Here is a 13,656-nt window from a genome sequence, read left to right on the forward strand (position 1 = left end):
CTTTTGACTGTTATTCTAAATAACATACACTACTGGCCATTAAAATTGCTACACCATGAAGATGACGTGCTACAGACGCGAAATTTAACCGACAGGAAGAAGATGCTGTGATATGCAAATCATTAGCTTTTCAGAGCATTCACACAAGGTTGGCGCCGCTGGCGATACCTACAACCTACTGACATGAGGAAAGTTTCCAACCGATTTCTCGAACACAAACAGCAGTTGACCGGCGTTGCCTGGTGAAACGTTGTTGTGATGCCTCGTGTAAGGAGGAGAAATGCGTACCATCACGTTTCCGACTTTGATAAAAGTCGGATTGTAGCCTATCGCGATTGCGGTTTATCGTATCGCGACATTGCTGCTCGCGTTGGTCGAGATCCAATGACTGTTAGCAGAATAATGAATCGGTGGGTTCACGGGGGTAATACGGAACGCCGTGCTGGATCCCAACGGCCTCGTATCACTAGCAGTCGAGATGACAGGCATCTTATCCGCATGGCTGTAACGGATCGTGCAGCCACGTCTCGATCCCTGAATCAACAGATGGAGATGTTTCCAACAGTTCGACGCCGTTTGCAGCAGCATGGACTATCGGCTCGGAGACCATGGCTGCGGTTACCCTTGACGCTGCATCACAGACAGGAGCGCCTGCGATGGTGTACTCAACGACGAACCTGGGTGCACGAATGGCAAAACGTGATTTTTTCGGATGAATCCAGGTTCTGTTTACAGCATCATGATGGTCGCATCCGTGCTTGACGACATCGCGGTGAACGCATATTGTTCGCATAGACGGCACTTTGAACAGTAGACGTTACATTTCAGATGTGTTACGACCCGTGGCTCTACCCTTTATTCGATCCCTGCGAAACCCTACATTTCAGCAGGATAATGCACGACCGCATGTTGCAGGCCCTATACGGGCCCTCCTGGATACAGGAAATGTTCTACTGCTGCCCTGGCCAGCACATTCTCCAGATCTCTCACCAATTGAAATCGTCTGGTCAATGGCGGCCGAGCAACTGGCTCGTTACAATACGCCAGTCACTACTCTTGATGAACTGTGGTATCGTATTGAAGCTGCAAGGGCAGCTGTACCTGTACACGCGATCCAAGCTCTGTTTGACTCAATGCCCAGGCGCGTCAAGGCCGTGATTGCGGCCAGAGATGGTTGTTTTGGGTAGATTTCTCAGGATCTATGCACCCAAATTGCGTGAAAATGTAATCACATGTCAGTTCTAGTATAATACACTCCTGGAAATTGAAATAAAAACACCGTGAATTCATTGTCCCAGGAAGGGGAAACTTTATTGACACATTCCTGGGGTCAGATACATCACATGATCACACTGACAGAACCACAGGCACATAGACACAGGCAACAGAGCATGCACAATGTCGGCACTAGTACAGTGTATATCCACCTTTCGCAGCAATGCAGGCTGCTATTCTCCCATGGAGACGATCGTAGAGATGCTGGATGTAGTCCTGTGGAACGGCTTGCCATGCCATTTCCACCTGGCGCCTCAGTTGGACCAGCGTTCGTGCTGGACGTGCAGACCGCGTGAGACGACGCTTCATCCAGTCCCAAACATGCTCAATGGGGGACAGATCCGGAGATCTTGCTGGCCAGGGTAGTTGACTTACACCTTCTAGAGCACGTTGGGTGGCACGGGATACATGCGGACGTGCATTGTCCTGTTGGAACAGCAAGTTCCCTTGCCGGTCTAGGAATGGTAGAACGATGGGTTCGATGACGGTTTGGATGTACCGTGCACTATTCAGTGTCCCCTCGACGATCACCAGTGGTGTACGGCCAGTGTAGGAGATCGCTCCCCACACCATGATGCCGGGTGTTGGCCTGTGTGCCTCTGTCGTATGCAGTCCTGATTGTGGCGCTCACCTGCACAGCGCCAAACACGCATACGACCATCATTGGCACCAAGGCAGAAGCGACTCTCATCGCTGACGACGACACGTCTCCATTCGTCCCTCCATTCACGCCTGTCGCGACACCACTGGAGGCGGGCTGCACGATGTTGGGGCGTGAGCGGAAGACGGCCTAACGGTGTGCGGGACCGTAGCCCAGCTTCATGGAGACGGTTGCGAATGGTCCTCGCCGATACCCCAGGAACAACAGTGTCCCTAATTTGCTGGGAAGTGGCGGTGCGGTCCCCTACGGCACTGCGTAGGATCCTACGGTCTTGGCGTGCATCCGTGTGTCGCTGCGGTCCGGTCCAAGGTCGGCGGGCACGTGCACCTTCCGCCGACCACTGGCGACAACATCGATGTACTGTGGAGACCTCACGCCCCACGTGTTGAGCAATTCGGCGGTACGTCCACCCGGCCTCCCGCATGCCCACTATACGCCCTCGCTCAAAGTCCGTCAACTGCACATACGGTTCACGTCCACGCTGTCGCGGCATGCTACCAGTGTTAAAGACTGCGATGGAGCTCCGTATGCCACGGCAAACTGGCTGACACTGACGGCGGCGGTGCACAAATGCTGCGCAACTAGCGCCATTCGACGGCCAACACCGCGGTTCCTGGTGTGTCCGCTGTGCCGTGCGTGTGATCATTGCTTGTACAGCCCTCTCGCAGTGTCCGGAGCAAGTATGGTGGGTCTGACACACCGGTGTCAATGTGTTCTTTTTTCCATTTCCAGGAGTGTATATTTGTTCAAATAATACCCGTTTATCATCTGCATTTCTTCTTCGTGCAGCAATTTTAATGGCCAGTAGTGCAGTAATTCTGACTGTTATTATGAATAATATAGCTTCCAGCTTTATCGCTTAGAATCAAAGGACGTAGAACTGTACTTCACAAAGGACCCGACGGTGCTGATACTCCTCCTGCGAGGGACGTAAATTTAGAGAGCTTGTCGGCAAAACAGGTAGGATGAATCCTACATGACGACTCTCTTTCCAAGGACTGAAATGACTTAACGTATGCAAGTGGGAGGGGCTCTTGCAAGACGAAGAGTTAATGTCCTCGACGGGGATATATGTCTGTGCTAAAATTTGCCAACCTCTAACTCCTCTCCCTTCGGGGAGGGTCAGCTTTATAATTTCAAGTGGGAACGCCACTTTTTAACTGCAGATTCGATTTTTGCGCCAAAAATTCGTAGGGTTGTTCGAAACCATTTTTTTTCATTCACAGTAGATGGCGCTATAATCGGAGCGAGAGTTAAGATGGTTGGACGGGAGAACACAACGAAATCAACCACCCTGGTGGTGAGATTCGAGGTGACTCACCGAAATCAAACATTCAGATGACGCGGGGACAGCGAAATCAGCCCCGAAACGAACAGAAAAATACGTTATGTTACATATAGCTTGCTTGCAGACTTTTAAATGTCTAAAAGTGCAATCAAGTTTGCAAAACTAAATTAAATTTTTAAGAATAATATCAACAGTTCAGAACAAAAACTTACATTTTTATCGAAAATGTGAAAGAGAATCAAATTAGTCGGCTCTTAAATGCAAAAACTGGAAAAACTGAATTTAGTCGATTATAGTGCCATCTACCACGAATGAAAAAAAATGTCTTTGGTAAACACTAGGTATTTTCGGCGCAGAATGCGAATATGCAGTAAAAATGGGATGTTCCATTTGAAAATAAAAAGCTCACACTGTGAAGGTACCTATGACGTTCACTTGTATAGAAAAAAATGAAAGTGTTAATTCACACGGGAGCCAGCTGAATGTGACAAAGATATATTGATTTATATTAAGCTGAATTAATGTAATCTGAGAGAGCGGCGGAAAAATTAAAAACGCTACACCTGTATCTTCAACTTTTTTTGACATCACCTCTCTTGTTTTAATGATTGTAGCATAGCTCTTCTGTTCTCTCCGCCGTGATGTACGGGCGTTTCTTGTTCTATATGTGCCTAACAAATAAAAATGGATAGCTTTTGGAAGAAAAGTATTTTACTTCTACGAGTTCTTCTATGCGCTTCAGGAACCCTTAAGTCAATCTTCGGATAAACGGGAGTAATCTTCAAGAGGTCGACCACCGCATCGCCATCGACATTGTCATACTACGAAAGAGGCGAGCATCCGTCTTCAGGCCACGAGTGGCCTACCGGGACCATCCGACCGCCGTGTCAATCTCAGAGGATGCGGATAGGAGGGGCGTGGGGTCAGCACACCGCTCTCCCGGTCGTTAAGACGGTATTCTTGACCGAAGTCGCTACTATTCGGTCGAGTAGCTCCTCAATTGGCATCACGAGGCTGAGTGCACCCCACGAAAGAAGCGAGGCAAAACTCATTTAATAAGGAGGGTGTTCTAAGTTAATGCTTTCGAGTATATGTTACAGAAGGTTGAAATCATTACCTATAACCCTCTCATGTGAGGGTCGGAGCGGGAATGTTAGGGGATGGTCAGTTTTAGCATAGTCAGAAGTCCCCTTGATAATACAGTCCCAAAAAAGAAAACGATGAAAGGAAAAAGGTTTATCGCTTACTAAACTTTCGCTGTTCATGCAGTAAAATTCCAACATGAAGCTCGAAGTGTTGCTGTACTATTCCCTTACTACTGACTGTATTCGAGACACATTTTGCAGACAGTATTCACATACACCACTGAATGTACCAGGAATAGTATATCATTGTATGACCCATAGTTCAGGAGATATGACGTCATAAAGACTGTGATGCGTGAAAAATTGCTCGTCGTGAACAACGTGTAAATTTATTACTTCGTTCCTACTAATTCTATTCGGGACACATTTCGCAGGCAGTGTTCACATATGTCGCTGGAGGTACCTACAAAAATACATCAACGTACGAAACGTAGTTTAGGAGATATGACGTCAGGTACTAAGAAGCATGAAATACAGCCACATCATGCATATAGCTTTAATTTATTACTTCTTCATTAGTAAATCTATTCGTAATACATTTAGCAGGTAGTAGCTACATGTACCACTAGATGTAGCTGTAAAATTATATCATTTTATGACACATAATTAATGAGATGCCGGCCGGGGTGGCCGAGCGGTCCTAGGCGCTTCAGTCTGGAACCGCGCGACCGCTACAGTCGCAGGTTCGAATCCTGCCTCGGGCATGGATGTGTGTGATGTCCTTAGTTAGGTTTAAGTAGTTCTAAGTTCTAGGGGACTGATGACCTCAGAAGTTAAGTCCCATAGTGCTCAGAGCCATTTGAACCATTTCACGAGATACGATGTCATAAACATTGAGCTACGTGAAAATGAAATTCGTTAGAGGCACATGTGAAATATGTGTACAGGTACGTCTGGAGTATGTTAAATATATTTGATTATATATTTGCAGATGAGTACGTGGGCAAGTCCACGGGTAAAAAACTCATCCTATACCCCCAGAACGATTTCGACCAGGTCAGTAACTATTAGTTGCGATCTGGAAAGAAATGCTACTGGAGTAGGCATGCTAACGTGGAGAGAGAACGGGAAGAGGAGAGGGACGCAAAGAGAGGGGGAAGGAGAAGAAGGATACAGATATGGAGGAGGAGGAAATAGAGTCCCGGGTTCGATTCCCGGCGGGGTCAGGGATTTTCTCTACCTCGTGATGGCTGGGTGTTGTGTGCTGTCCTTAGGTTAGTTAGGTTTAAGTAGTTCTACGTTCTAGGGGACTGATGACCATAGATGTTAAGTCCCATAGTGCTCAGAGCCATTTCATTTCAAGGAAATAGAGAGAGGGGAGGAGAAGTATATAGAGAAAAGGAAGAGGAGGAGGTGGTCAAAAACGTGAGGCTGGAGGAGATGATCAGCGAGAAGGGGGGAGAAGTAGATGAACAAAGGGGGGCAAGAGCTGGCTAAAGAGAAGGGAAGGAGAAGATGGAATTAGAAGGGTAAGGAGGAGATGAACATAGGGGGAAGGAGCAGATGGACAGAGGGCGGAGGAGCAGACAGATAAAGAGATGAGGGAGGAGCAGATGGACCGAGGGAGTGATAGGAGGAGACGAGAGAGAGGATGCAGAGAGACAGGGAGGGAAGGAAGGAGGAGTTAGACAGACGGAGGGGAAAGAAGGAAAGGAACTGAGAGGTTGGAAGAAATGCTTACCCTGGCAACGATGAGTACTGACCTAGTGTTTTTAATAAATGATCCTCGTGAGATCCGTCGTATCCAAAGAGTTAAAAAATAAAGTTGGAAGAATTTTCACTAAATGAATTTTTGTTCATACACCAATAATGATGCCATTAACCAGAACGTATGGCTCCTTTCAACAGTTATGTGATATAATGTAGGGCTACCTAGATGCTGCGTAACAAATAATAGCCAACAATTTGTTGGATTTGTGCTAACACTGTTACTTGTTCGAGTCCAGCCCATAACTGACAAGATAGCTCACAATGTGTCTCTTAAATACAGAAGACCCCACAGCACTCAGCAGCGTGAATAACAGGGTGGACAACATTACTTTCCAAAATGCACTAGTTGCTTATGTTCCTTTCATGATACTCACGATGCCACGTGGTGGAACACCTTGATCTAGTCAACCCAAATCTATCGTGATCAGGTAACAGCTAAGAGAGAGAGAGACAGATAGAGAGAGCAGCGCCAGGAATTCGACAAGAAATGTAAATATTTTTCTTCTTCTTATGCAGTGTGTTATTCAAACATTTTTGACGTAGCTAAAAATGCATTAATTATTTTCTCATTCAGTATGACTGCCGAGAGATTTTATTGCCCCCAACATTCACTGCGCGTAATGACCACGAAGGTAAGATACAAGAAATTAGGGTTCATACGGAGGCGTATGGGTAGTCATTTATCCCTCGCTCTATTTGTGAGTGGAATAAGAAAGGAAATGACTAGTAGAGGTACAGGGTACCCTCTGCCAGGCACCTTACTGTGGCTTGCGGAGTATCTGTATAGATGTTGATGTACACTGAAGAGCCAGACAAATTGGTATAGGCATGAGTACTCAGTTACAGAGATAAGTAAACAGGAAGAAGACGGCGCTGCGGTCGTTAACGCCTATATAGGACAACAAATATCTGGCGCAGTTGTTAGGTTGGTTAGTGCTGCTACAATGGCAGGTTACAAAGATTTGAGTGAGTTTTATTTATTTATTTATTTATTTACAGTTTCAGTAAACGCAGTCAACAATACAACATATGGACAGCTTAATTTTTCAAGTAACTCCTTAACAGAATAGAAGGAATGACCCATGAGGAAACTCTTCAATTTCGATTTGAAAGCGCATGGATTACTGCTGAGATTTTTGAATTCTTGTGGGAGCTTATTGAAAATGGATGCAGCAGTATACTGCTCATCTTTCTGCACAAGAGTTAAGAAAGTCAGATCCAAATGCAGGTTGGATTTCTGCCGAATATTAACTGACTGAAAGCTGCTTATACTTCGGAATAAGCTGATACTGATAACAAGAAACGACAGTAAAGAATATACAGGGTGTTTCAAAAATGACCGGTATATTTGAAACGGCAATAAAAACTAAACGAGCAGCGATAGAAATACACCGTTTGTTGCAATATGCTTGGGACAACAGTACATTTTCAGGCAGACAAACTTTCGAAATTACAGTAGTTACAATTTTCAACAACAGATGGCGCTGCGGTCTGGGAAACTCTATAGTACGATATTTTCCACATATCCACCATGCGTAGCAATAATATGGCGTAGTCTCTGAATGAAATTACCCGAAACCTTTGACAACGTGTCTGGCGGAATGGCTTCACATGCAGATGAGATGTACTGCTTCAGCTGTTCAATTGTTTCTGGGTTCTGGCGGTACACCTGGTCTTTCAAGTGTCCCCACAGAAAGAAGTCACAGGGGTTCATGTCTGGCGAATAGGGAGGCCAATCCACGCAGCCTCTTGTATGTTTCGGATAGCCCAAAGCAATCACACGATCATCGAAATATTCATTCAGGAAATTAAAGACGTCGGCCGTGCGATGTGGCCGGGCACCATCTTGCATAAACCACGAGGTGTTCACAGTGTCGTCTAAGGCAGTTTGTACCGCCACAAATTCACGAAGAATGTCCAGATAGCGTGATGCAGTAATCGTTTCGGATCTGAAAAATGGGCCAATGATTCCTTTGGAAGAAATGGCGGCCCAGACCAGTACTTTTTGAGGATGCAGGGACGATGGGACTGCAACATGGGGCTTTTCGGTTCCCCATATGCGCCAGTTCTGTTTATTGACGAAGCCGTCCAGGTAAAAATAAGCTTCGTCAGTAAACCAAATGCTGCCCACATGCATATCGCCGTCATCAATCCTGTGCACTATATCGTTAGCGAATGTCTCTCGTGCAGCAATGGTAGTGGCGCTGAGGGGTTGCTGCATTTGAATTTTGTATGGATAGACGTGTAAACTCTGGCGCATGAGACGATACGTGGACGTTGGCGTCATTTGGACCGCAGCTGCAACACGGCGAACGGAAACCCGAGGCCACTGTTGGATCACCTGCTGCACTAGCTGCGCGTTGCCCTCTGTGGTTGCCGTACGCAGTCGCCCTACCTTTCCGGCACGTTCATCCGTCACATTCCCAGTCCGTTGAAATTTTTCAAACAGATCCTTTATTGTATCGCTTTTCGGTCCTTTGGTTACATTAAACCTCCGTTGAAAACTTCGTCTTGTTGCAACAACACTGTGTTCTAGGCGGTGGAATTCCAACACCAGAAAAATCCTCTGTTCTAAGGAATAAACCATGTTGTCTAGAGCACACTTGCACGTTGTGAACAGCACACGCTTACAGCAGAAAGACGACGTACAGAATGGCGCACCCACAGACTGCGTTGTCTTCTATATCTTTCACATCACTTGCAGCGCCATCTGTTGTTGAAAATTGTAACTACTGTAATTTCGAAAGTTTGTCCGCCTTAAAATGTACTGTTGTCCCAAGCATATTGCAACAAACGGTGTATTTCTATCGCTGCTCGTTTAGTTTTTATTGCCGTTTCAAATATACCAGTCATTTTTGAAACACCCTGTATGTATTGAGAAGCCAATGTCAAAATACCCAGAGTAGTGAACAGAGGTCGACAAGAGCTTCGCGAACTTACAGCACTTATTTCCAAAACCGCCCATTTCTGTGCCAAAAATATCCTTTTTAGAATGGGAAGAGTTACCCCAAAATATGCCATACGACATAAGCGAATGAAAATAAGCAAAGTAAGCTAATTTTCATGTGGACCCTCACTTACTTCAGATACTGTTCGAATAGTAAAAATGGCAGCATTAAGTCTTTGAACAACATCCTGAACGTGGGCTTTCCACGACAGAACACCTAGAAATTGAACTTTTCAGTTTCACTAATCATATGCCTATTCTGTGAAATTAAAACGTCGGGTATTGTTAAATTATGTGTTACAAACTGTAAAAACTGAGTCTTACAGTGAGTTAGCGTTAGTTTATTTTCTACAAGCCACGAACTTACGTCTTAAATTGCACTGTTTGAAACCGACCGAATGTTGAACACAACATCCTTTACTACCAAGCTAGTGTCATCAGCAAACAGAAATATTTTATAGTTACCCATAATACCAGAGGGCATATAATTTATATATATAAGGAACAGGACTGGCCCCAACACTCATCCCTGGGGCAACCGTCATTTGACCGTACCCCACTCAGACCCCACATCACAGCCATTATCAACACTGTGAATAATGACCTTTTGCTGTCTGTTGTTAAAGTAAGAGGTGAACCAGTTGTGAGCTACTCCCCGTATTCCATAAGGGTCCAACTTCTGGGGCAATATTTTGTGATCACACAATCAAACGCCTTAGTTAAGTAAAAAAAATATGCCTTGCGTTCGAAATCTTTTGTTTAATCCATCGAGGAACTCACAGATAAAAGATAATATAGCATTTTCAATTGTTAAATCACTTCTAAAGCCGATCTGTACATTTGCTATCAAATTGTGTGATATGAAATGATCAATTATCCTTACATACGTAGCCTTTTCAATAACTTTAGCAAACGCTGATGGTATAGAAATAGATCTAAAATTATCTACATTATCCATTTCTCCCTTTTTATAAACCGGCGTTAGTACTGAGTACTTGAATCGTTCAGGAAACTGGCATTCCTGAAGGAAAAATTACAAATATAGCTACGTACGGGGCTAACACATGCAGCACAATACTTTAATATTCTGCTAGGTACTCCATCATATCCACGAGAGTCCTTAGCCTTCGGTGATTTAATTATTGTCTCAATATCCCCTTTGTCAGTATCACAGTTTTTCGGACATCAGTCTCGGAAAGGCATTTTCCAAGAGAGTTATATGATTCCCTGCAGAAACTGAATTTTTATTTAATTAACCAGCAATGATCAGAAAATGAATGTTATGTACTATACGTACTTCTGATTGATCAGTAACAGTAATATTTTTGCTACTAACTGACTTTATATCGTCGGTGTTGTGCTGCTGAACAGACATTTCCTTCACAACTGACCATATGATTTTAATTTTATCCTGTGAATTAGCTCTTCAATTTGCGCACCACATACTCTTTGCCTTCCTAATAACATTTTAAGCACCTTAAAACACTGTTTGTAATGGGCTATTGTAGCTTTGATATAATTCCCGCTTTGTTCTACGTGATATCCTTATCCCACTAGTCAGCCAACCACGCTGCCTTTCACTGCTAGTGCCCCCTTTAGAACGTTCTAATGGGAAGCAACTCTTAAAGAGCACAAGAAATGTGTTAAGGAAAGCGTTATATTTGTCATCTATGTTATTGGACTACAAACACCCTGCCACTCTTGTTCCTTGACGAGTTCTAAAAAGTTCTCTATTGCCGTTAGATTAACTTTCCTACATGGTTTGTAATTATATGTGACATTTGTTTGAGTACAAAAGCCTTTTAGTGCTAAAATTTGTGCATCACGGTCTGAGAGGCCATTCACAGGGTGTTAGTAATGAAGAATGAATGAAACTATTGTCTATGGCTGTGCTACTGTTCCCCTGCACCCCAACTGGAAAAAAACATAGTCTACATCAGATCATATGAATTTAGAAGATTTACCAACGTGGTAGTATAACCGGTGCACGAGCGATGGGACACAGCATGTCCGAGGTAGCAATGAAGTGGGGATTTTTCCCGTACGACCATTTGACGAGTGTACCGTGAAATCAGGAATCCAGTTAAACATCAAATCTCAGATATCGCTATGGGCGGGAAAAGATCCTGCAAGAACGGGAGCAATGACGACTGAAGAGAATTGTTCAATGTGACAGAAGTGCAATCCTTCTGCAAATTGCTGCAGATTTCAATGATGGGTCATCAACAAGTGTCAGCGTGCGAACCATTCAAAGAAACATCATAGATATGGGCTTTCGGAGCCGAAGGTCCACCCGTGTACCCTTTATGACTGCACGGCACAAAGCTTGGGCCCGTCAACACCGGCATTGGACTGTTGATGACTGGAAATATGTTGCCTGGTCGGACGAGTCTCGTTTGAGATTGCATCGAGCGAGTGGACGTGTACGGGTATGAATAGAACCTCATGAATCCATAGACCCTGCATGTCAGTAGGGGACTGTTCAAGCTGGTAGAGGCTCTGTAATGGTGGGGGGCGTGTGCACTTGGAATGATATGGGACCCCTAATACGTCTAGATACGACTCTGACAGGTGACGCGTACGTCAGCATCCTGTTTGATCACCTGCATCCATTTATGTCCATTGCGCATTCCGACGGACAATACCAGCAGGACAATGCGACACCCTACACGTCGAGCATTGCTACAGAGTGGCTCCAGGAACATTCTTCTCAGTTGCTGGTCACCAAACTCGTCAGATATGAACATTATTGAGCATATCTGGGATGCCTTGCAAAGTGCTTTTCAGAAGAGATCTCCAACTTCTCGTACTCTTGCGGATTTATGCACAGCTGTGTAGGATTCTTGGTGTCAATTCCCTCCAGCACTACTTCAGACATTAGTCGAATCCATACCACGTCGTGTTACGGCAGTTCTACGTGCTCGCGGAGGACCTACACAATATTAGGCAGGTGTACCAGTTTCTTTGACTCTTCACTGTTGATGTAAAATGTTACAGAATCTGCAGAGTTCCTGCAGTGAGCAAGCTCCAATTCCAAACATACGAAATAAGAACTTCTCTCTGGAGTATTCGGGACTTTTCGGCGAGGATATAAAAAGCGGAGCTTCCGACTTGCTGAAGGCATTTCTCTTTCAGCCTCGAACCTGTAAACATTCTTGGAGCTCTTGGGAATCTGATGAAGCAACTGGAAAAAAACCTGCAAGGAGAATCGGAGTTGTTGCACAAAAAGCAATTGTGAGTCGGAAATTCACGAGAAAATAGGACTATTCTTCTTCTTATGTAGTTTTTCATTCAGACATTTTTCTCATATCTTAGAAAATACTTTTTTTCTCCTTTAATATCACAGGCCGTGCAACCTGCAGTCCTCCTGATCAAGCAGTGGAGATCTGCAACCTCGTCGGGCAGCTGGGAGAAATCTCCACGAAGAAGAAGAAGAAGCAGTGGCAGTGGCGTATCTGGAGAAGACCACCTCGGTAAGCAAAACGTCATCTGTTAACCTAATAATAATATTGTTATTATTGTAATTGGCGAACTGATAGCAAAATATATTAAATTAGACGATTATCGGATGACTTGATGCTGAGTCAGCATTTATAAGAAGAATATGTACTCGTGTAATTTAAAAAAGGCTTGGATTAAAGGAGATTAGACATTTCTTGGATGTCCTTTTCCCAATTTCACGAGTGAAGTTCTTCATATTAGCCATCCTAGTAAGATCAATTGTACACTAGCCTTCTGCTTTCTCTTGATGAAATCAGGTCAGGAAAACCAGATGTAGCTCACAAAGAATGCGCTTGTATCGCTGACTGCTGACATCAGTGAATAATAATCAATGTCACAGAGCAACTTTCGAAAAACCGAAAACATTCAAAGTTCATGATTTCTACTGAGAGTGAAGGAAATAATTCATTTGCACATTTACATCCATGAAAATAAGGATTTTTGTGCAAGAGTACATACAAAATTACCTAAGTTAATAGCAGATAAACATGAGGTAATAAACGTTACGTCAAACGATAATACATGTTTTAAGGGGTCAGTTCTAACAGGATTGTATCTTGTAATTCAGAATGCAAATCGGCAGCCTAAATATTGGGCACATCGAAACTTTGTAAACGTACCATTCTCCGCACAACTCACATGTTCACATATTCTCACACCACGATGAAGACGCTTCTGTAAACATCTGTACAGTGGGGGCCGTTATTGGGGTTTACTAGTATAAAAATTTGATTTTTATTTTTCATTTGTTGTTCGTCAGTGCCTTCTGCCTGGCGGTAAGTTGCAGCGTCTCAGTCACGTTGCCCAAAAACGGATAGAACCACCCTGAAACTCTCGTGTTGAATCATCAGCAGCTAAACTCACGTGTTGCTGACGAGGTAACGCTACCGAACTGCGCGTCTTACGATCTGACCGACCAATAGGGAGGCTAGGAGGTGGTCAAGTGGGGGTGGAACCGCGGCTAGTTATCCGAGCAAGTGTCCGATCACCAGTAGACGTGTGTACCCGATCCCATATCTCCGTACCCTGCAACCAGTAGGTATCACCGCTGAATCAATTTTATTCCGAAACCCGTTACCTGAGCCTGTTCCCGATTATATTCCATTCCTCACTCTTTAACGTGAACATC

This window comes from Schistocerca serialis, chromosome 7, assembly GCF_023864345.2.
Source record: "Schistocerca serialis cubense isolate TAMUIC-IGC-003099 chromosome 7, iqSchSeri2.2, whole genome shotgun sequence".
NCBI classification, from domain to species: Eukaryota; Metazoa; Arthropoda; class Insecta; order Orthoptera; family Acrididae; genus Schistocerca; species Schistocerca serialis.